This window comes from Oncorhynchus mykiss, chromosome 15 (genome assembly GCF_013265735.2).
Source record: "Oncorhynchus mykiss isolate Arlee chromosome 15, USDA_OmykA_1.1, whole genome shotgun sequence".
NCBI classification, from domain to species: Eukaryota; Metazoa; Chordata; class Actinopteri; order Salmoniformes; family Salmonidae; genus Oncorhynchus; species Oncorhynchus mykiss.
This window is the reverse complement of record NC_048579.1, coordinates 14,835,066-14,857,336: the sequence shown is the minus strand read 5'-3', so window position 1 is coordinate 14,857,336 and position 22,271 is coordinate 14,835,066. Positions and strand designations below refer to the sequence as shown.

The following is a 22,271-nucleotide window of genomic DNA, read 5'->3' as shown; positions in this document are numbered from 1 at the left end:
ACCAAACGTACACTGTGCAAGAATAACCTAATTACAATAAATGGACAGCTGGTCAACTCCTCTGAACCGTCAATGTGGTGGAATGCCTGAATGTCTTTTAGCTGTGAGCTGTCAAGGGCGTCTCTCAATGAGTCTCATATCATCACTTTGCTGAGGAATAATTTAAATGACAAAATATTTTTTTCTAATCCAATGGGCTAATGAGCTCTTGGCGAATCCGCGAATGGGTGAGATAGTCACTGCTCTATTTAGAATACAATTAGCCCAACTGCCTCGCATAGAAAATAGACCTCAGTTAAACCGAAAAGATATCCTGACAGCTGGAGAGATTGTTTCAGCTCAATCCATGATGTCAGATGGATTAAAAACGAGGGCTTGAAATTGCCAGGGATCTCATGATACCATATTATCACGATACTTTGGTGCCGATATGATACACTACATGACTAAAAGTATGTGGACACCTGCTCATCTAACATCTTATTCCAAGATCATGGGCATTCATATGGAGTTGCCCCCCCCCCCCCCCCCCCCCCCCACCATTGCTGCTATAACAGCCTGACATTGCTTCCAGAGGCTGTTTGGAACTCGGTAGTGAGTGTTGCAACCAAGGACAGACGATTTGTTACGTGTTACACACTCCAGCACTCGTCGGTCATGTTCTGTGAGCTTGTGTGGCCTACCACTTTGGGGCTGAACCATTGTTTCTCCTAGACGTTTCCACTTCCCAATAACAGCACTTACTGTTGACCAGGGCAGTTCTAGCGGGGCAGATATTTGATGAACTGACTTGTTGGAAATGTGGGACAGTGCCACGTTAAAAGTCACTAAGCTCTTCAGTAAGCCATTCTACTGCCAATGTTTGTCTATGGAGATTGCATGGCTGTGTGCTCGATTTTATACACCTGTCAGCAACAGGTGTGGCTGAAAAAGCCGAATCTATTAATTTGAAGGGGTTTCCACATACTTTTGTAAATACAGTACCACTCAAAAGTTTGGACACACCTACTGATGTGGGAGTTCTCACATATACTGAGCACTTGTTGGCTGCTTTTCCTTCACTCTGCAGTCCAACTCATCCCAAACAATCTCAATTGGGTTGAGGTTGGGTGATTGTGGAGGCCAGGTCATTTGATGCAGCACTCCATCACTTTCCTTCTTGGTCAAATAGCCCTTACACAGCCTGAAGGTGTGTTGGGTCATTGTCCCGTTGAAAAACAAATGATAGTCCCACTATGCACAAGCCAGATGGGATGGCGTATCGCTGCAGAATGCTGTGGTAGCAATGCTGGTTACGTGTGCCTTGAATTCTAAATAAATCACCAACAATGTCACCAGCAAAGCACCCCCACACCATCACACCTCCTCCTCCATGCTTCATGGTAGTAACCACACACCATCACACCTCCTCCTCCATGCTTCATGGTAGGAACCACACACCATCTACACCTCCTCCTCCATGCTTCATGGTAGTAACCACACACCATCACACACCTCCTCCTCCATGCTTCATGGTAGGAACCACACACACAGAGATCATCCGTTCACCGACTCTGCATCTCACAAAGACACGGAAGTTGGAACCAAAAATCTCAAATTTGGACTCATCAGACCAAAGAACAGATTTCCACCGGTCTAATGTCCATTGCTTGTGTTTCTTGGCCCAAGCAAGTCTCTTCTTCTTATTGGTGTTCTTCAACCATGAAAGCCTGATTCATGCAGTCTCCTATGAACAGTTGATGTTGAGATGTGTCTGTTACTTGAACTCTGTGAAGCATTTATATGAGCTGCAATTTCTGAGGTTGGTAACTCTAATGAACTTATCCTCTGCAGCAGAGGTAACTCTAGGTCTTCCTTTCCTGTGGCATTCCTCGTGAGAACCAGTTTCATCATAGTGCTTGATGGTTTTTGCGACTGCACTTGAAGAAACTTTCAAAGTTCTTGAAATGTTCCGGATTGACTGACCTTCATGTCTTAAATTAATGATAGACTGTCGTTTCTCTTTGCTTATTTGAGCTGTTTTTGCCATAATATAGACTTGGTCTTTTGACAAATAGGGCTATCTTCTGTATACCAACTCTATCTTGTCACAACACAACTGATTAGCACATACTCATTCAGAAGGAAATACATTTCACAAATGAACTTTTAACAAGGCACACCTGTTAATTTAAATGCATTCCAGGTGACTGACTACCTCATGAAGCTGGTTGAGAGAATGCCAAGCGTGTGCAAAGCTGTCATCCAGGCAAAGAGTGGCTACTTTGAAAAATCTCAAATATAAAATATATTTAGATTTGTTTAACACTTTTTTGGTTACTACATTATTCCAAATGTGTTAGTTCATAGTTTTGATGTCTTCACTATTATTCTACAATGTAGAAAATAGTACAAATAAAGAAAAACCTTAGAATGAGTAGGTGTGTCCAAACCTTTGACTGGTGCTGGATAATGTATGTATTGAGATTCTCATGATTCAATATGTATTTCTATTCGATACTGTGATTTTATAGTTGTTAATTGTGATTTTATGTCCCAAACATATTGCTCACCATGTCTTCAGCAGAGGGACAAGAGAGAGTCATGAGAAAACAGGCTTTAATCAGTCATGGAAATAAAAGGGCTGAAAAGTAATTGTCTCCCTATTTAAATAGAAGATGGAGAACAAGCTATGAAAGACAAATACTTTGTTTTGGTGCAGGTACAGTCAACTAGTGTAAAAATAAGACTTGGATATTGTCAAAACTAAAAGATACAATATATTGTAAAAAAAAGAATATCCCGATATGTAACTGTATTGATTTCCCCCATCGCTATTAAAACCCTTTCCTGCAGTCAAATGACCAAATTGTCTCCTAGTGGCCTTATGGCTGGAATATTATTCATCTTTTTCATAATTTCATAATTAATAAACAGGATTTTTTTTAAATGAATAGAAAGTCCGGTGTTTCTATGTCACAGAGTTCTGTTATATTTCAGTATTCTGTGATATATATAAAGTGTAATATTGGGATGCAAACTCTAAATGTAATACATTTCAACTCGACACCTGTACCATGTCAGGTGTATTATTTGGTTTCAGCCCATAACCATGTGTGTGAGGTGTTTGTTTCAAAGTGGATTTGTTTAAGACTACCAAGAAACACTCTGCGTGACCCTGATTTAGCCCACTGCAGTAAAATGTGTGATCTTTGCATTCCTTTACTTGAAGAGATCAAGAAGAATGATCTCTTCAATTAACTGAATAAGTGAACTGGTTTACCAAGAGGCCATGTATGTTTGGCATTGATTCCTGTGCCTCTGTCTCAGGGACATCTAAGGAACATCATCTCTGGTGTGGTAGAGTTTGTTGTTGACCTTCGGCGGTCTCTGGTCAAAGCTATTCTCTAATTCATTCCAGTCTGATTGGCTTTCTCTCCTTTCTCAGTCTTCTGATCTTATTTGGTGGCAGAGTTTTGAGCAGCCTTAGCTATGTGCCGATGAACGCACACATTTCACTGTTCCATTTTCATGTCAGCCCAACGTTCAATAACTATTAACAACAGGGTTAAAGACAAGGACTGGTCCATAGGCCTATTCTGGAAAGATAACATCAGGCCTTGAAGTACTGTGTTGCCTTAATAGGTGTGTGTTTGGCATTGGTGTTTTGGTCCACTCTCAGTAGGTATGTCTTGTTCTGTCTATGAATAGCTTGGCTTGGCTAGGACTCATTGGATAGCTCTTGTTTTGACAATGACTCAATGGATAGATCTCATCCTGTCTGGATGTATTTTCTTGGATAGTTCTGGTTCTGGGCAGGATATCTCTTGTACTGGCTATGTTCTGGCTATGGGTCCATGGTTAGTGCTTACTCTGGCTAGGTTCTGGTTGCTGTTGTTTTGCTTCTGATGCCATGAATATAGATTGGCACTGAGTCCATGGATAATTTTTGTCCTGGCTGTGACTCTGGGTGGATAGTTCTTTAGTTCTTGTTCTGGCAATGTGGGACTTTTTGAGTTCTGTCTAAGTTTTGGCTACAACTGTGGAAAGGTTTATTGTTTTCTTAGGATTTAATGTTAATTGGCAAAAGGAGAAAAATAACTCCTGAGGGTGTACTTTCATCTGTGCTACAGCGGGTACGATCATGTAGTCATAACAGCCTGCAGGCTACTATCTGCGGGCCTAACTCTCTGTGTGTGTGTGTGTGTGTGTGTGCATGATGGTTCTCCAATCAGGATTATCTCTTTACACTGGAATGTGCAGCTTGTCACTCTCGTCTTGAACACGCCCCTCTCAGGATCACCTGCATGTCCCAGTGAAGTCAGATCTCAGTGTAGGGCATGCTGTGTGTTTCTCATAGCCTGCACTGTGGACTGTGCTTGTGAAAGAGAGCTACTTTAGGCTGTGAGTCTATCCATATTAGGCGGTTATACTAGTGTTTTAGTGTAGTGGTGATCATACACATAGCCAACTATAAAGGCTTGGTTGCTGGAAGCTCATTTGAACATTTTCCCACAGATCAAACCTATTGTTCTGTAGATTTGCATATAGGGCTGTGTAGTTTACTTGACATATTATGCTTTAGTGTTGCAGGGGTTGTAGGGTCAGGTTTCTCATGTCCTGGTGGTTTTAGGTGTCCAGTCTCAGAGAAGGCCACCTGGAGCAACAGGTGGCCAGGGTCCAGTACCCTCCCATGGGGCTCCGAGCCGCCCTGCCTCCCAAGCCTGACCCTGCATACCTCGATAGCCTTCCACAGCCTCTTCCAGACAAGATGAGGGGGAGAGAGGGAGAGAGAGGGAGGGATGGAGAAAGGAGGTAGAGGAGAGGGGAATGAAGGAGAGAGGGAATAGAGAACATAGCTGTGCAAGAGAGAAGCATGGAAGAGAAAGGGAAGGGAGGACAGAGATAAAAAATGCAAGTGGAGGAGTGAAAAGTCTGCATAGTTCGAGACACATAGAAGTTGTAGATGTTTGCTCACACTCCTGTATCCCTGCCACCTACCTAACAATTGATCACATTACACAGATGTACCTGAAACGATGTGCTTTTGGCCTTTCAGCGGTGTTGAATAAATCTCCTTGAGACCTGTCTCAGTGATAATACAGTACATACAGTGCATTCAGAAAGTATTCAGACCCCTTGACTTTTTCCACATTTTGTTACGTTACAGCCTTATTCTAAAATGGATGAAGTTGTTTTTATCCCTAATCAATCTACACGCAATCCTCCATAATGACAAAGCAAAAACAGGTTTTTAGAATTTTTTGCAAATGTATTAAAAATAAAAAAAAACTGAAATATCACATTTACATAAGTTTTCAGACCCTTTACTCAGTACTTTGTTGATGCACTTTTGGCAGCAATTACACCCATGAGTCTTCTTGGCACACCTATATTTGGGGAGTTTCTCCCATTCTTCTCTGCAGATCCTCTCAACCTCTGCCAGGTTGGATGGGGAGCGTCGCTGCACAGCTATTTTCAGGTCTCTCCAAAGATGTTGGATAAGGTTCAAGTCCGGGCTCTGGCTGGGCCACTCAAGGAAATTCAGAGACTTGTCTCAAAGCCTCTCCTGTGTTGTCTTGGCTGTGTGCTTAGGGTCGTTGTCCTGTTGGAAGGTGAACCTTCGCTCCAGTCTGAGGTCCTGAGCGCTCTAGAGCAGGTTTTCATTAAAGATCTCTCTGTTCTTTGCTCCGTTCATTTTTCCCTTGATCCTGGCTAGTCTCCCAGTCCCTGTCACTTACAAACATACCTGCCATGATGCTGCCACCACCATGCTTCACCACCAGGTTTCTTCCAGAAGTAATGCTTGGATTTAGGCTAAAGAGTTCAATCTTGGTTTCATCAGACCAGATAATCTTGTTTCACATGGTCTGAGAGTCCTTTAGGTGCCTTTTGACAAACTCCAAGCGGGCCTTTTACTGAGGAGTGGCTTCCATCTGGCCACTCTACTATAAAGGCCTGATTGGTGGAGTGCTGCAGAGATGGATGTCCTTCTGGAAGGTTCTCCACAGAGGAACTCTGGAGCTCTGTCAGAGTGACCATCAGGTTCTTGGTCACCTCCCTGACCAAGGCCCTTCTCCCCCGATTGCTCTAGGAAGAGTCTTGGTGGTTCAAAACTTCTTCCACTTAATAATGATGGAGGCCACTGTGTTCTTTGGGACCTTCAATGCAGCAGAAATATTTTGGTACCTTTTCCCAGATCTGTGTCTCGACACAATCATGTTTCGGTGTATTACGGACAATTCCTTCGGCCTCATGGCTTGGTTTTTGTTCTGACATGCACTTTCAACTGTAGGATCTTATAGACAGGTGTGTGCCTTTCCAAATCATGTCCAATCCTTTGAATTTACCACAGGTGGACTCCAATCAAGTTATAGAAACATTTCAAGGATGATCAATGGAAACAGGATGCACTTGAGCTCAATTTAGAGTCTCATAGCAAAGGGTTGAAATACTTACGTAAATAAATTATTTCAGTTTTTATTTTTTAGACATTTGCAAAAAAATATTTTGTTTTTATAGGCCTTTATTTCTGTAGACCTAGCGGGAGCTTGTAGGCCTAACGGGAGCATGTAGGCCTAACAGGAGCTTGTATCCTAACGGGAGCTTTTATCCTAACGGGAGCTTGTATCCTTACAGGAGCTTGTACCCTAACGGGAGCTTTTAGGCCTAACGGGAGCTTGTAGGCCTAACGGGAGCTTGTAGGCCTAACTGGAGCTTGTATCCTAACAGGAGCTTGTATTCTAACGGGAGCTTGTATCCTAACGGGAGCTTGTAGCTTAACGGGAGCTTGTATCCTAACGGGAGCTTGTATCCTAACGGGAGCTTGTAGCCTAATGGGAGCTTGTATCCTAATGGGAGCTTGTATCCTAACAGGAGCTTGTAGCCTAACGGGAGCTTGTATCCTAATGGAAGCTTGTATCCTAACGGGAGCTTGTAGGCCTAACGGGAGCTTGTATCCTAACGGGAGCTTGTAGGCCTAACGGGAGCTTGTATCCTAACGGGATGGAAAACACAAGCTGCATTCCAAATGAGGACAGTTTTATCACAAACTCTAAACTGGTTGATTGAAGTGGAACATGCCCGTCCCTACATACTGTTGTTTTGTACTGCTGACTGCATAGTATCCATCATCAGCTTGCCACCCTGAATCAGAAGACTAGTTTTACGTAGGTAGAAGTCACACTTATGTTTGAATAAAGGCACGTGTGACCTTTAGCGTCAGTGACCTCTAGGTGTGTTGACACACACTCTGCTGTTTGTGTGTGAGAGACTGACATAGTGTTGTTAGATCATTGATAAACTCCAGACACTGGTAAGTAAGCAGAGTGTGTGTAGACAAACAGTCCTGTGTGTGCTAAGTAGATATTTGTACAAAGATTAGCTAGCGTTAAACGAGCCAAGAGCCACGCAGGCATCCTCTCAAAGACCATTCACACAGGAGCACCAGATAGCACAGCAACACTCTGACTGAAACCTCTCTCACCCTTTCTCGGTTTCTGTCTGTCTCTTTCTATCTTTGTCTCTGTCTCTTAAGGCGTCAGCATGCTGCAGTTTGGCTGGCTCCTAGCCGAATTCGGCTAGCCGAACCAAACGAGTGTGTTCGCATACTCCCTTAAAAGACTTTCGCTTGAAAAACAAGAAAAATTGGCCTTTACTCTCTCTCTTACGCACACGCACGCACACACACACACACACACACACACACACACACACACACGCACACAGTTTGTGTGAACATAACCCCACAGAGCCATCAACATATTTTGGTTGAAGCCATCCTTCAACGTCATCTTGTGTCAATGTGTAATGACTGTGTAATGACTTAGTAATGACTGTGTTATGACTGATATGACTGTGTTATGACTGATATGACTGTGTTATGACTGATATGACTGTGTAATGACTGTGTAATGACTTAGTAATGACTGTGTTATGACTGATATGACTGTGTAATGACTGTGTAATGACTGTGTAATGACTTAGTAATGACTGTGTTATGACTGATATGACTGTGTAATGACTGTGTAATGACTGTGTAATGACTTAGTAATGACTGTGTTATGACTGATATGACTGTGTTATGACTGATATGACTGTGTAATGACTGTGTAATGACTGTGTAATGACTTAGTAATGACTGTGTTATGACTGATATGACTGTGTTATGACTGATATGACTGTGTAATGACTGTGTAATGACTGTGTAATGACTTAGTAATGACTGTGTTATGACTGATATGACTGTGTTATGACTGATATGACTGAGTAATGACTGTGTAATGACTGTGTAATGACTGTGTAATGACTTAGTAATGACTGTGTTATGACTGATATGACTGTGTTATGACTGTGTAATGACTTAGTAATGACTGTGTTATGACTGATATGACTGTGTAATGACTTAGTAATGACTGATATGACTGTGTTATGACTGTGTAATGACTGTGTAATGACTTAGTAATGACTGTGTTATGACTGATATGACTGTGTAATGACTGTGTAATGACTGTGTAATGACTTAGTAATGACTGTGTTATGACTGATATGACTGTGTTATGACTGATATGACTGTGTAATGACTGTGTAATGACTGTGTAATGACTTAGTAATGACTGTGTTATGACTGATATGACTGTGTTATGACTGATATGACTGAGTAATGACTGTGTTATGACTGATATGACTGTGTTATGACTGATATGACTGAGTAATGACTGTGTTATGACTATGTAATGACTGTGTAATGACTTAATAATGACTTAGTAATGACTGTGTTAAGACTGTGTTATGACTGATATGACTGTGTTATGACTGATATGACTGAGTAACGACTGATATGACTGTGTTATGACTGTGTTATGACTGATATGACTGTGTAATGACTGTGTAATGACTGTGTTATGACTGTGTTATGACTGTGATATGACTGTGTAATGACTGTGATATGACTGTGTTATGACTGTGTTATGACTGTGTTATGACTGTGTAATGATTGTGTTATGACTGATATGACTGTGTTATGACTGATATGACTGTGTTATGACTGAGTAATGACTGTGTTATGACTGAGTAATGACTGTGTTGTGACTGAGTAATGACTGTCTTATGACTGATATGACTGTGTTATGACTGAGTAATGACTGTGTTATGACTGATATAACTGTGTTATGACTGTGTTATGACTGATATGACTGATATGACTGAGTAACGACTGATATGACTGAGTAATGACTGAGTAATGACTGTGTTATGACTGTGTAATGACTGTGTTATGACTGTGTTATGACTGATATGACTGTGTTATGACTGAGTAATGACTGTGTTGTGACTGATATGACTGTGTAATGACTGAGTAATGACTGTGTTGTGACTGATATGACTGAGTAATGACTGTGTTGTGACTGAGTAATGACTGTCTTATGACTGATATGACTGTGTTATGACTGAGTAATGACTGTGTTATGACTGATATAACTGTGTTATGACTGTGTTATGACTGATATGACTGATATGACTGAGTAACGACTGATATGACTGAGTAATGACTGAGTAATGACTGTGTTATGACTGTGTAATGACTGTGTTATGACTGATATGACTGTGTTATGACTGAGTAATGACTGTGTTGTGACTGATATGACTGTGTAATGACTGAGTAATGACTGTGTTGTGACTGATATGACTGTGTAATGACTGTGTAATGACTGTGTAATGACTTAGTAATGACTGTGTTATGACTGATATGACTGTGTAATGACTGTGTAATGACTGTGTAATGACTTAGTAATGACTGTGTTATGACTGATATGACTGTGTTATGACTGATATGACTGTGTAATGACTGTGTAATGACTGTGTAATGACTTAGTAATGACTGTGTTATGACTGATATGACTGTGTTATGACTGATATGACTGTGTAATGACTGTGTAATGACTGTGTAATGACTTAGTAATGACTGTGTTATGACTGATATGACTGTGTTATGACTGATATGACTGAGTAATGACTGTGTAATGACTGTGTAATGACTGTGTAATGACTTAGTAATGACTGTGTTATGACTGATATGACTGTGTTATGACTGTGTAATGACTTAGTAATGACTGTGTTATGACTGATATGACTGTGTAATGACTTAGTAATGACTGATATGACTGTGTTATGACTGTGTAATGACTGTGTAATGACTTAGTAATGACTGTGTTATGACTGATATGACTGTGTAATGACTGTGTAATGACTGTGTAATGACTTAGTAATGACTGTGTTATGACTGATATGACTGTGTTATGACTGATATGACTGTGTAATGACTGTGTAATGACTGTGTAATGACTTAGTAATGACTGTGTTATGACTGATATGACTGTGTTATGACTGATATGACTGAGTAATGACTGTGTTATGACTGATATGACTGTGTTATGACTGATATGACTGAGTAATGACTGTGTTATGACTATGTAATGACTGTGTAATGACTTAATAATGACTTAGTAATGACTGTGTTAAGACTGTGTTATGACTGATATGACTGTGTTATGACTATTATGACTGAGTAACGACTGATATGACTGTGTTATGACTGTGTTATGACTGATATGACTGTGTAATGACTGTGTAATGACTGTGTTATGACTGTGTTATGACTGTGATATGACTGTGTAATGACTGTGATATGACTGTGTTATGACTGTGTTATGACTGTGTTATGACTGTGTAATGATTGTGTTATGACTGATATGACTGTGTTATGACTGATATGACTGTGTTATGACTGAGTAATGACTGTGTTATGACTGAGTAATGACTGTGTTGTGACTGAGTAATGACTGTCTTATGACTGATATGACTGTGTTATGACTGAGTAATGACTGTGTTATGACTGATATAACTGTGTTATGACTGTGTTATGACTGATATGACTGATATGACTGAGTAACGACTGATATGACTGAGTAATGACTGAGTAATGACTGTGTTATGACTGTGTAATGACTGTGTTATGACTGTGTTATGACTGATATGACTGTGTTATGACTGAGTAATGACTGTGTTGTGACTGATATGACTGTGTAATGACTGAGTAATGACTGTGTTGTGACTGATATGACTGAGTAATGACTGTGTTGTGACTGAGTAATGACTGTCTTATGACTGATATGACTGTGTTATGACTGAGTAATGACTGTGTTATGACTGATATAACTGTGTTATGACTGTGTTATGACTGATATGACTGATATGACTGAGTAACGACTGATATGACTGAGTAATGACTGAGTAATGACTGTGTTATGACTGTGTAATGACTGTGTTATGACTGATATGACTGTGTTATGACTGAGTAATGACTGTGTTGTGACTGATATGACTGTGTAATGACTGAGTAATGACTGTGTTGTGACTGATATGACTGAGTAATGGCTGTGTTATGACTGTGTTATGACTGAGTAATGACTGTGTTATGACTGAGTAATGACTGTGTTGTGACTGTGTTATGACTGATATGACTGATATAACTGTATTATGACTGATATGACTGTGTTATGACTGATATGACTGTGTTATGACTGATATGACTGTGTAATGACTGTGTTATGACTGATATGACTGTGTTATGACTGTGTTATGACTGATATGACTGTGTTATGACTGTGTTATGACAGAGTAATGATTGAGTAATGACCCATCACTCTGTGACAGGCACTGGAATGTCTTCTCCCTAGGGAGGGATCAACCAATGTCTTAAGCCCTCTGCATGCTATGGTTCGGCTAGCGCCTAGCCAAACTCTGCTAGGTGAACCAAATGTACTCTCTTAAAATGTCTCATTCATTTTCACGTTTTTGCAGAGGAGATCTTAATCACACAATTTTACATCTAAGATGTTTAGTGCAGTATTTCTCAAGTAAAAAAAATAGCATGAAAACAATTAGTCTCTCGTTGAATGACAATAAACACTTCCTTGAAGAATCTCTACTGTTGACCAATCACTGACGTAGGGGCATAGTTTTGAGCTAGCGAACTTCGGTTTGCCTCGAAGATAAGGTTTTTTGTCCACGAACAGCCGAGTAAACCCTTTCCGAAGACCATAACGAAACAAAACATCACAAAATGTCATCTGTTCCAAACTGTTTCGGATGGAAAGCGTGCGGACGGACGCCTTTACACTTCTGTTACACTGAAAGTAGTTTTTTGGCATTTCTGATTGTTTCTGTGTCTAGGAGTTGCTTTTCTCTGTCCAGTAGAATTCTGGGATGCGTTCTTATTGAGTTTGTTCTCTGATTCAAAAGACATGCACTTTGTCACTCAACAACAATACTTCAGTTTGGATCAGGAAGGTGATTTGACATTTCGGTTCGGCTCAGGAAGGTGATTTGATATTTCGGTTAGGCTCAGGAAGGTGATTTGACATTTCGGTTCGGCTCAGGAAGGTGATTTGACATTTCGTTTCGGCTCAGGAAGGTGATTTGATATTTCGGTTCGGCTCAGGAAGGTGATTTGATATTTCGGTTCGGCTCAGGAAGGTGATTTGACATTTCGGTTCGGCTCAGGAAGGTGATTTGACATTTCGTTTCGGCTCAGGAAGGTGATTTGATATTTCGGTTCGGCTCAGGAAGGTGATTTGATATTTCGGTTCGGCTCAGGAAGGTGATTTGATATTTCGGTTCGGCTCAGGAAGGTGATTTGATATTTCGGTTCGGCTCAGGAAGGTGATTTGATATTTCGGTTAGGCTCAGGAAGGTGATTTGACATTTCGGTTCGGCTCAGGAAGGTGATTTGACATTTCGTTTCGGCTCAGGAAGGTGATTTGATATTTCGGTTCGGCTCAGGAAGGTGATTTGATATTTCGTTTCGGCGCAGGAAGGTGATTTGATATTTCAGTTTGGATCAGATAGGTGACTTGGATCCTACCATCATAGGCTGGTGGCTAAACACATCTCTTTCTTTTTACTACAAGTCCCCATCATTCCCAGAGATGTGGAAACCTATCTTAGCTGGATGGATGGATCTGGTGGCTTTCACTGGTCTGGGATAATACCACTAGTCTATATTTGTTGCTTCACTCATAAATCAAAAGAACTGGTCTGAGAACAGCAACACAGTCAGTTTTAGATTTTAGAGATGCTATCATGTTCTGTTGTGACAGTTACTGTAGCAATACAGATTACCACAGATTCTGCCTGTGTTTGTGTCTGTTGCTATTGGCACAGGTCTGTCTGTGTCTCTGTCTGTCTGTCTGTCTGTCTGCATTACTGTGCTTTGGCCTGCTTCTCTTTTAGTCCGGAACAACATCATTTTAGTTTGAGTGACAGGACACATGGAACTCCTCTGGCCTTGCTATAACATGTCTGAGAGTCTCTCTCTCTCTCTCTCTCACACACACACACACACACACACACACACACACACACACACACACACACACACACACACACACACACACACACACACACACACACACACACACACACACACACACACACACACACACACACACACACACACACACACACACACACACACACACACACACCGGTAATCCAGTTTCTGACACTCAAAGCTCCCTTTGAAATGAGTCCCCTCCAGCTGTTCCTGTGGCATTTAGGGCCACAGGCAACTCACTCAGTCACACACACACACACACACAGTCACACACAGACGCACACACACAGACGCACAGATACAGAGACAGACACAGAGACAGACACAAACACAGAGACAGAGACAAACACAGAGGCAGACACAGAGACAGAGACAAACACAGAGACGGACACAGAGACAGACACAAACACAGAGACAGACACAGAGAGAGAGACAGAGACAAAAACAGAGACAGACACAGAGACAGAGACAAACACAGACAAACACAGAGACAGAGACAAACACAAACACAGAGACAGACACAGAGACAGAGACGGACACAGAGACAGACACAAACAGAGAGAGAGACAGAGACAGACACAGAGAGAGAGACGGAGACAGACACAGAGAGAGAGACAGAGACAGACAGAGCCAGATATACACAGAGACAGACACAGAGACAGACACAGAGACAGAGACACACAGAGACAGACAAAGAGACACACAGAGACAGAGACACACAGAGCCAGAGATACACAGAGACAGACACAGAGACAGAGACACACAGAGACAGACAGGGTTTGTCACACTAACCTGATCTTTATTACTATGTAATAAGCAGTCTAGTACAGTCTTATTGACATATAACCCCTATCTCTCAGCCATCTATTAGTGACATATAACCCCTATCTCTCAGCCATCTATTAGTGACATATAACCCCTATCTCTCAGCCATCTATTAGTGACATATAACCCTTATCTCTCAGCCATCTATTAGTGACATATAACCCCTATCTCTCAGCCATCTATTAGTGACATATAACCCCTATCTCTCAGCCATCTATTAGTGACATATAACCCTTATCTCTCAGCCATCTATTAGTGACATATAACCCCTATCTCTCAGCCATCTATTAGTGACATATAACCCTTATCTCTCAGCCATCTATTAGTGACATATAACCCCTATCTCTCAGCCATCTATTAGTGACATATAACCCCTATCTCTCAGCCATCTATTAGTGACATATAACCCTTATCTCTCAGCCATCTATTAGTGACATATAACCCCTATCTCTCAGCCATCTATTATTGACATATAACCCCTATCTCTCAGCCATCTCTCTCCTTTCACTATGCCATATACCTATATTTTCTCTATCCTTCTTTCTTTTATACCTGATTTTACATTTCCTCTCTGTTTTCCCAGGCTGTTTCTTATATCTGCATTCTTTCTCCCTCTCTCTCATTTCCCATTCTTTCTCATTTCTTTATTCATCTCTCTCCCTCCTTTCCTCCCCTAGGGAGAGCAGTATGGAGGACAGGAGTCAGGCTGGGCTGAGCAGGGCTTTTGAATAATATGGAGAAATGTCTCTTGATTTATAATTGGTTCCATTCACTCTGATGTATGAGCTGCCAAAGAAGCTAGGGGCCCCTTCCACTCCACTCCTCCCTTTATTTTTCCCTGTCTGTCTTTGTGTGTCTGTAGCTAAAATCCATGTACGTTCTGGAGGATTGAACTGCTCTTGTTTATTACAACCTATTTTTTTTGTTTGTATGCCTCTGTGAGTATACTTTGACTATGTGACGATGCCAGTTTGGCGTGTGAGTGTGAGTGTGTATATGTGAGTATGTGTATGTGTGTGTGAGTGTGTGTGTGTGTGTAATACTGGGCATTAGTTTGTGTGTGTGTGTGTGTGTGTGTGTGTGTGTGTGTGTGTGTGTGTGTGTGTGTGTGTGTGTGTGTGTGTGTGTGTGTGTGTGTGTGTGTGTGTTTTAGTTGGTGGTGTCTTCTTCCTGTGGTGTATGGGACTGATTACTTGATTACTCAGGGAGTTTGCTCTGGGGCTCTTGGCTCTTAGTGAAAGCTTCTCAGAAACGCCCTGTCTTCCCTGAAGAGAAGCAACAAACACACACACGCGCGTGCACACACACACACACACACACACACACACACACACACACACACACACACACACACACACACACACACACACACACACACACACACACATTTCGTATTAAAGGCTCTTTATGCTTATGAAGTTAACTACAGTATTCCATTTAGCTGTTGCATGTGGTATGACGAAAGCAGTAACTTCTAGTCTATAGCTCATTATTATCATAAACACACACAACTGTAAACACACAAGCTGCAACACACATGCCCAGGGTTGGGTCGTGGGTAGGGCTCAGTCAGGTGGTTCTAGTTCCCGTGGCCCGGGAGGACACAGAGGCAGACATCCATCCAGCTTCCGTCGTGACATTATGTGTTTGTTAACCATGGCATTATGAACCCTGCCGGAGCACCAGAATTAGCGTTCAATGGTTCATTTTGCCTCGTTATATAAATGATGCAAATGCAGCGGTGCCTAATTGATTAGAGCCCCCTCCGGGCCTGGCTTGATCTCCCTCGTTAATCCCTGAGAAGGCCTGGTGCTCGTTAGCATCGATGGAATGATGGGGTGGAGGGGGGAGAGAATAGCTCATTAATACTTTGTGAAGAGTGTGGGGGGATCCCAACCTTGTTAGACGATGCTTTTGATGTGAAATTTCTGTAGCATGGGAGCTGTTGATGTCTGGAGATGTAGAGAAATGTTGAGAGGGGGATTGTGGGTACTTAGCTCAGAGAGAGGGGTATGAGCGGGGCACGGCCTCCTGGGTTCCACCTGCTGGAGCAGGCTCAACTGCCAACCTCACCAACTCAGACCTCACCAGCGCCACCATCAGGAGGGCACGGCGGCCAGATAGAAATGCCCTGTAAAGACCAGATTCCCTAATCTACATGACATAGCCTTGTGTGTGTTCTACATAAAACAGTTCTATCTGAATGTTCTGTAACGTTGGTTTTACCACATTAAACGCGACACAGAACTCTCCAGAATGTTGCGGAAACATCCATAGACATTAAAACCAGAGAGGGTGATGGCTCGGACTCCAAATGGCGCATGAAGCCGGAAGTATTTGAATATGAGGCACGTTTTCATCCTGGCTGAGGTAGTCAACCTATGAGCACACCACACCACCATAAGGGCAAGAAGTGTGCATGGGGGTGCGAGCCTCTTCGTAGCCTGCCGGCCTGTGATTGGTCTGTCAGCACGACAAATGTAGTCGTCAGAATTGATCATTGTTTAATTAAATATCTTGGTTTGTAGCGAACAGAATTCACATTGGAGATTGAACTTGATCATAATAAACACATTTTAGAGCCCAAACTGGGCATCTACACAATTTTTTGGGCTCATTCTGGCGATTGGAATTCACATAGGCTTTCTAGGGCAAAACAGGATTTTTGACTTTTGGCAAAGCTCATGACTTCACGCTCCAGACCGGACACTGGGCAACATTATGAGAACCCTGAGAGAACCCTCCAGAATATTATGTTAATGTCAGAGGTCAGAGAGAACCCAGGTACTGGACTAGCCAATGAGAGGGCCAGGACTGTGTGTTGAAACGGTATGTGCTAGGTATAGACCTAGCCATAGCATAGGGACCTGGGATGAACTGGTTCCTGTACAGATTGCTCCTGAGTGTAGCTAACAGATTGTTTAGGTAACAGTGTAGGCTATTAAAGCTATAGTCTGGGATTCAGAAAACAACAAAACGGCAGCTGAGGGAACGGGCTGGGGAAATGTAATTCAGTCCCTCCACGATTACGCAGGTATTTTTTTGTGATATTTGCCGGCAAAAATTGCTGCTGCAATTCTGACATTTAGCATACAACGATTTTGTCCAATTAGTTCAGAAAATGCGCTGATGAGGTAAAAAGTTTGTTGACTTGTGGCTTGATTGAACCATATTATGCTGTTAGTGTCGGGTGATTGGTTGAAATTGCGAGCCCTCTTTTTGTACTATGGTGATGGGTCAGTTTTAAGCAATAATATTGCGATGATTTGAATGTTTCATGCTGAAATTGTGTGGTGATTGGTCAAATTTGCAAGCCCACACATATTATGCGGGGAGTTGTTGATTTTGCCACCAAAACATTTGATGGTAGAATTGTGTAATCCTGGAGGGCCTGGTAATTCATCTTAAATTGGCACGGGGGAACAGAACAAATTCAAATGGATGCACTCACTACTAAGTAAGTCGCTATGGACATGAGCGTCTGCTAAATGACTAAAATGTCAAATGAGAGCAGAGCTGTAGCAGTTGTTGTCTTTTATCTCCTTCACTCAGCCTGACCAGCCTGACCAGCCTGACCAGCCTGACCAGCCAGACCAGCCTGACCAGCCTGACTAGCCTGACCAGCCTGACTAGCCTGACCAGCCTGACCAGCCTGACCAGCCTGACCAGCCTGACTAGCCTGACCAGCCTGACTAGCCTGACTAGCCTGACCAGCCTGACCAGCCTGACTAGCCTGACCAGCCCGACTAGCCTGACCTGCCCGACTAGCCTGACCAGCCTGACCAGCCTGACCAAAGGGCCAGCATCCAGATTGACTGAGTGCAGGGAAAATATGTTGGACACATTCAAACGAGGCAGAGCCTGACTAGCCTGACCAGCCTGACTAGCCTGACCAGCCTGACCAGCCTGACCAAAGGGCCAGCATCCAGATTGACTGAGTGCAGGGAAAATATGTTGGACACATTCAAACGAGGCAGAGCCTGACTAGCCTGACCAGCCTGACTAGCCTGACCAGCCTGACCAGCCTGACCAAAGGGCCAGCATCCAGATTGACTGACTGCAGGGAAAATATGTTGGACACATTCAAACGAGGCAGTCCTCCTGCTCGCCTGCCAGTTGGCATCCCCTCCGTTAATTTGAACCCTGTTCTGCTTTCTCAGTCAAGCCCGCTCCATCCCCTTCACCCCCAAACCTCACCCATCTAAGCCCCCCCCTCCCCTCTCCACACTACTCTCAAGCCTATTGGTCATTGAGCCCTCCCCTTCCCCCCCTCCACATTACTCTCAACCCTCTTGGTCATTGAACCCCCCCCCCCCCCCCCCCCCCCCCCCACCTCTCCACACTACTCTCTACCCTCATTGTCATTGAACCCTCCCCCCACTCACCTCTCCACACTACTCTCAATCCTCTTGGTGATTGAACCCTCCCCCCCAACTTACCTCTCCACACTACTCTCAATCCTCTTGGTCATCAAACTCTCCCCCCCAACTTACCTCTCCACACTACTCTCAATCCTCTTGGTCATTGAACCTTCCCCCCCACTCACCTCTCCACACTACTCTCAATCCTCTTGGTCATTGAACCCTCCCTCCCACTTACCTCTTCACACTACTCTCAATCCTCTTGGTCATTGAACCCTCCCCCCCCCACTCACCCCTCCACACTACTCTCAATCCTCTTGGTCATTGAGCCTCCACCCCCCCACTCACCCCCCCCCCACATTACTCTCAAACTGCCCCCCCCCCCCCCCCCCCCACACACACTCTCTTCCTCTCCTCTCTCCCATTGAGCAGGCCCCATCATCAGCTCTACCCGGGGCCCTTCAGAGTAGCGTCTCCCCTTTCTCTCTGGGGGTCCGTGGGGTCTTTGTCCCCTGTCTCTCTGGGGGTCCGTGGGGTCTTTGTCCGCGCGCCGGCTCACTGCTTTACAATGACTCTCCACTCTATTAAGGTACGTTCTGCCTGTTAGCGTCGCTAGGGGCAACCGGCCTCCCGCATGGCAGCTATGCAGTGCGGCATTGTGGGCCGGCAGGCCCGAGCGGAGCAGTTGAACCCAGCAATCCTCACACTTGACACCGCATGTGTTTATCTAAAGGGGGGCCATTGTGATGTTTGGATGGGGGGGTAGTAAAGGATGTAAAATGGTGGATAGGAAGAGAGAGAGGGTGTGAGGAAGAGAGGAGGAGGAGGAGTAGGGGGGTGATACATATTCAACAGCTTAGCTACCCAACACCCCTAACCCGCCCCTCATCCTGTGTCCTCTCTCTCCATGCTAGAAAGCAGATGGAATTTGAGTGCTCAGGGAGGAGGCTCCAGCCTGGTTTTATCCAATTAGCAGCCTTGTCAAAACTAATTTATCCTGGGAGGCAGGGGAACAATAGGGCCCTGATTTGGCCCGGGGAACCCAAGAAGCCTGTCTGCACCAGCGCCACAAAGAGGCTTTATCTCACCATCTCATACACCTCTCACCATCTCATACACCTCTCACCATCTCATACACCTCTCACCATCTCATACACCTCTCACCATCTCATACACCTCTCACCATCCCATACACCTCTTACCATCTCATACACCCTGCACTATTTCATACACCTCTCACTATCTAATACATCTCTCACCATCTCATACACCCATCACCATCTTATACACCTCTCACCATCTCATACACCCCTACCCATCTCATACACCCCTCACCATCTCATACGCCTCTCACCATCTCATACACCCCTCACCATCTCATACGCCTCTCACCATCTCATACACTTTTCACCATCTCATACAGCCCTCACCATCTCATACAGCCCTAACCATCTCATACAGCCCTAACCATCTCATACACCTCTCACCATCTCATACAGCCCTAACCATCTCATACACTTCTCACCATCTCAAACAGCCCTAACCATCTCATACAGCCCTCACCATCTCATACACCTCTCACCATCTCATACAGCCCTAACCATCTCATACAGCCCTCACCATCTCATACAGCCCTCACCATCTCATACAGCCCTCACCATCTCATACACCTCTCACCATCTCATACCGTTACACACACCAGACCTGCCAAACCTGTCCAACTTTTTAAGAGTGCCAGATGCGTGCGGCAAATTGGAGATTCAACTCGCTCGGTGTAGCACGCACAGAATGGGGGTTTTCTTTCCCTGCATGCTCGTGTGCACGCTGTTCGTGAGTCTGATTGCAATTATAGAATTGTACCAAATCAAGTCTATAAAAGGTTGGAATACTTTCTTTCTTGACAGCATTCCAAACATTAAAACAAATGATTGCATCGACACAGACTGCAAACTATGTAAAGGTGTCTGTTGTATTTATTTGCAGAGCATACATCATTTCAGATTTTTGAAATGTATCAAATCTAAAATGTAGTGCAAAGGCATTTTAGAAGTATTGCCTCTAAATCTAATACAGGACACTCATTCATTCTTCATCGCGCAGTCTTCTAAACTCAACTCCATTTAATTCCATGCTTTTTGTGACGTGGATCATAATTACTGTTAGTCTATCAGGTTGCATTCTCCTCGTAATGTTACGTGGAAAATACAACTAATGGGACGCAGAATTAAATGTTTTTCACACTCGCACAAATGCGAACAGTTATTTTTCATACTTGCATTTCGTTTCTTTCACTAGCAAATGCGAGTGAACTGCTGGCACATTAGAGCCCACTGAATGTCCATCTTATGTTCGCTAACGTTAGCTTGAACCAATGCCTTTACCTTTCCACAACACACAGAGTCCATGTGTTAACTTACAGCTGACAGTCTGCAAACTCAGCATCACAACAAACAGGAGGGACAGACACGAGGAAGCTACGTTGAATAATGATGTATTCATCTCCATGTCCGTTGACACAAACTCCGTTCATGTCTGTGTGTTGCAGCTCGAGAATCGGGTTGTTAGATTTACTCAGTGGATACTTTTTTTCTTCTTCAAGTATTAAAATAAAAATAAAATAACAGGTCTTTTTCCTTTCTGCGTACTTTTAACTCGGATCGCGTACCTGCGTACATGGACAGAGAATTGCGTACTTGGTACGCAAAATGAGTGCATGATGGCAGGTCTGCATACACGTATATACCCATAGTACTGATGCAACATCCAAGACTCATAAGTACTGCTTGCCATCTACATCTCTCACATAAGAGCAAACAACATACTCATACACCTATACTCACTCATACACTCCACACACATATTACATACCCGACCCAACCCATACCCACAAGTCAGTTTATTAGGTACACCACCCCGTTCACAAAAAATGGTTTGCTCCTACAGACAGTGAGTCACGTGGCCGTGGCTCGCAATATAAAGCAGGGAGACAGGCACAAAGGCATTCAGTTACTGTTGGATTGAACATTAGAATGGGCAAAATGAGTGACCAAATCAACTTTGAGCGTGGTATGATCGTCGGTGCCAGGTGCCCCGGTTCCAGTATAAACTGCCGGCCTCCTGGGGTTCACCGAGAATGGAGCGACAAACAACAATCAACCAGTCAGCGGGTGTCCTGTGGGTGAAAACAGCTGGTTTATGATAGAGGTCGTAGGAGACAGGCTGTCCACAAACAGGTGAAAACAGCTGGTTTATGATAGAGGTCGTAGGAGACAGGCTGTCCACAAACAGGTGAAAACAGCTGGTTTATGATAGAGGTCGTAGGAGACAGGCTGTCCACAAACAGGTGAAAACAGCTGGTTTATGATAGAGGTCGTAGGAGACAGGCTGTCCACAAACAGGTGAAAACAGCTGGTTTATGATAGAGGTCGTAGGAGACAGGCTGTCCACAAACAGGTGAAAACAGCTGGTTTATGATAGAGGTCGTAGGAGACAGGCTGTCCACAAACAGGAAAATAACGACGCAGTACAACATTGGTCTGCAGAACGGCATCTTGGAACGCACAACTTGGCGGTCCTTGTCACAGATGGGCTACTACAGCAGTCGACCACACCGGGTTCCACTCCTTTCAACTAAAAACAAGAAGAAGCGGCTCCAGTGGGCACAAAATCAATAACACTGGACAATTGAGGAGTGGAAAAACATTGCCTGGTCC

The 22,271-nt window shown here is 43.4% G+C and overlaps 1 protein-coding gene across 1 annotated transcript in view; it reads left to right on the top strand.

Moving 5' to 3' along the window:
- LOC110489675 (brother of CDO) overlaps positions 1-22,271 on the top strand; it is a 49,975-nt gene that overhangs the window by 1,005 nt on the left and 26,699 nt on the right. The window lies entirely within an intron of this gene.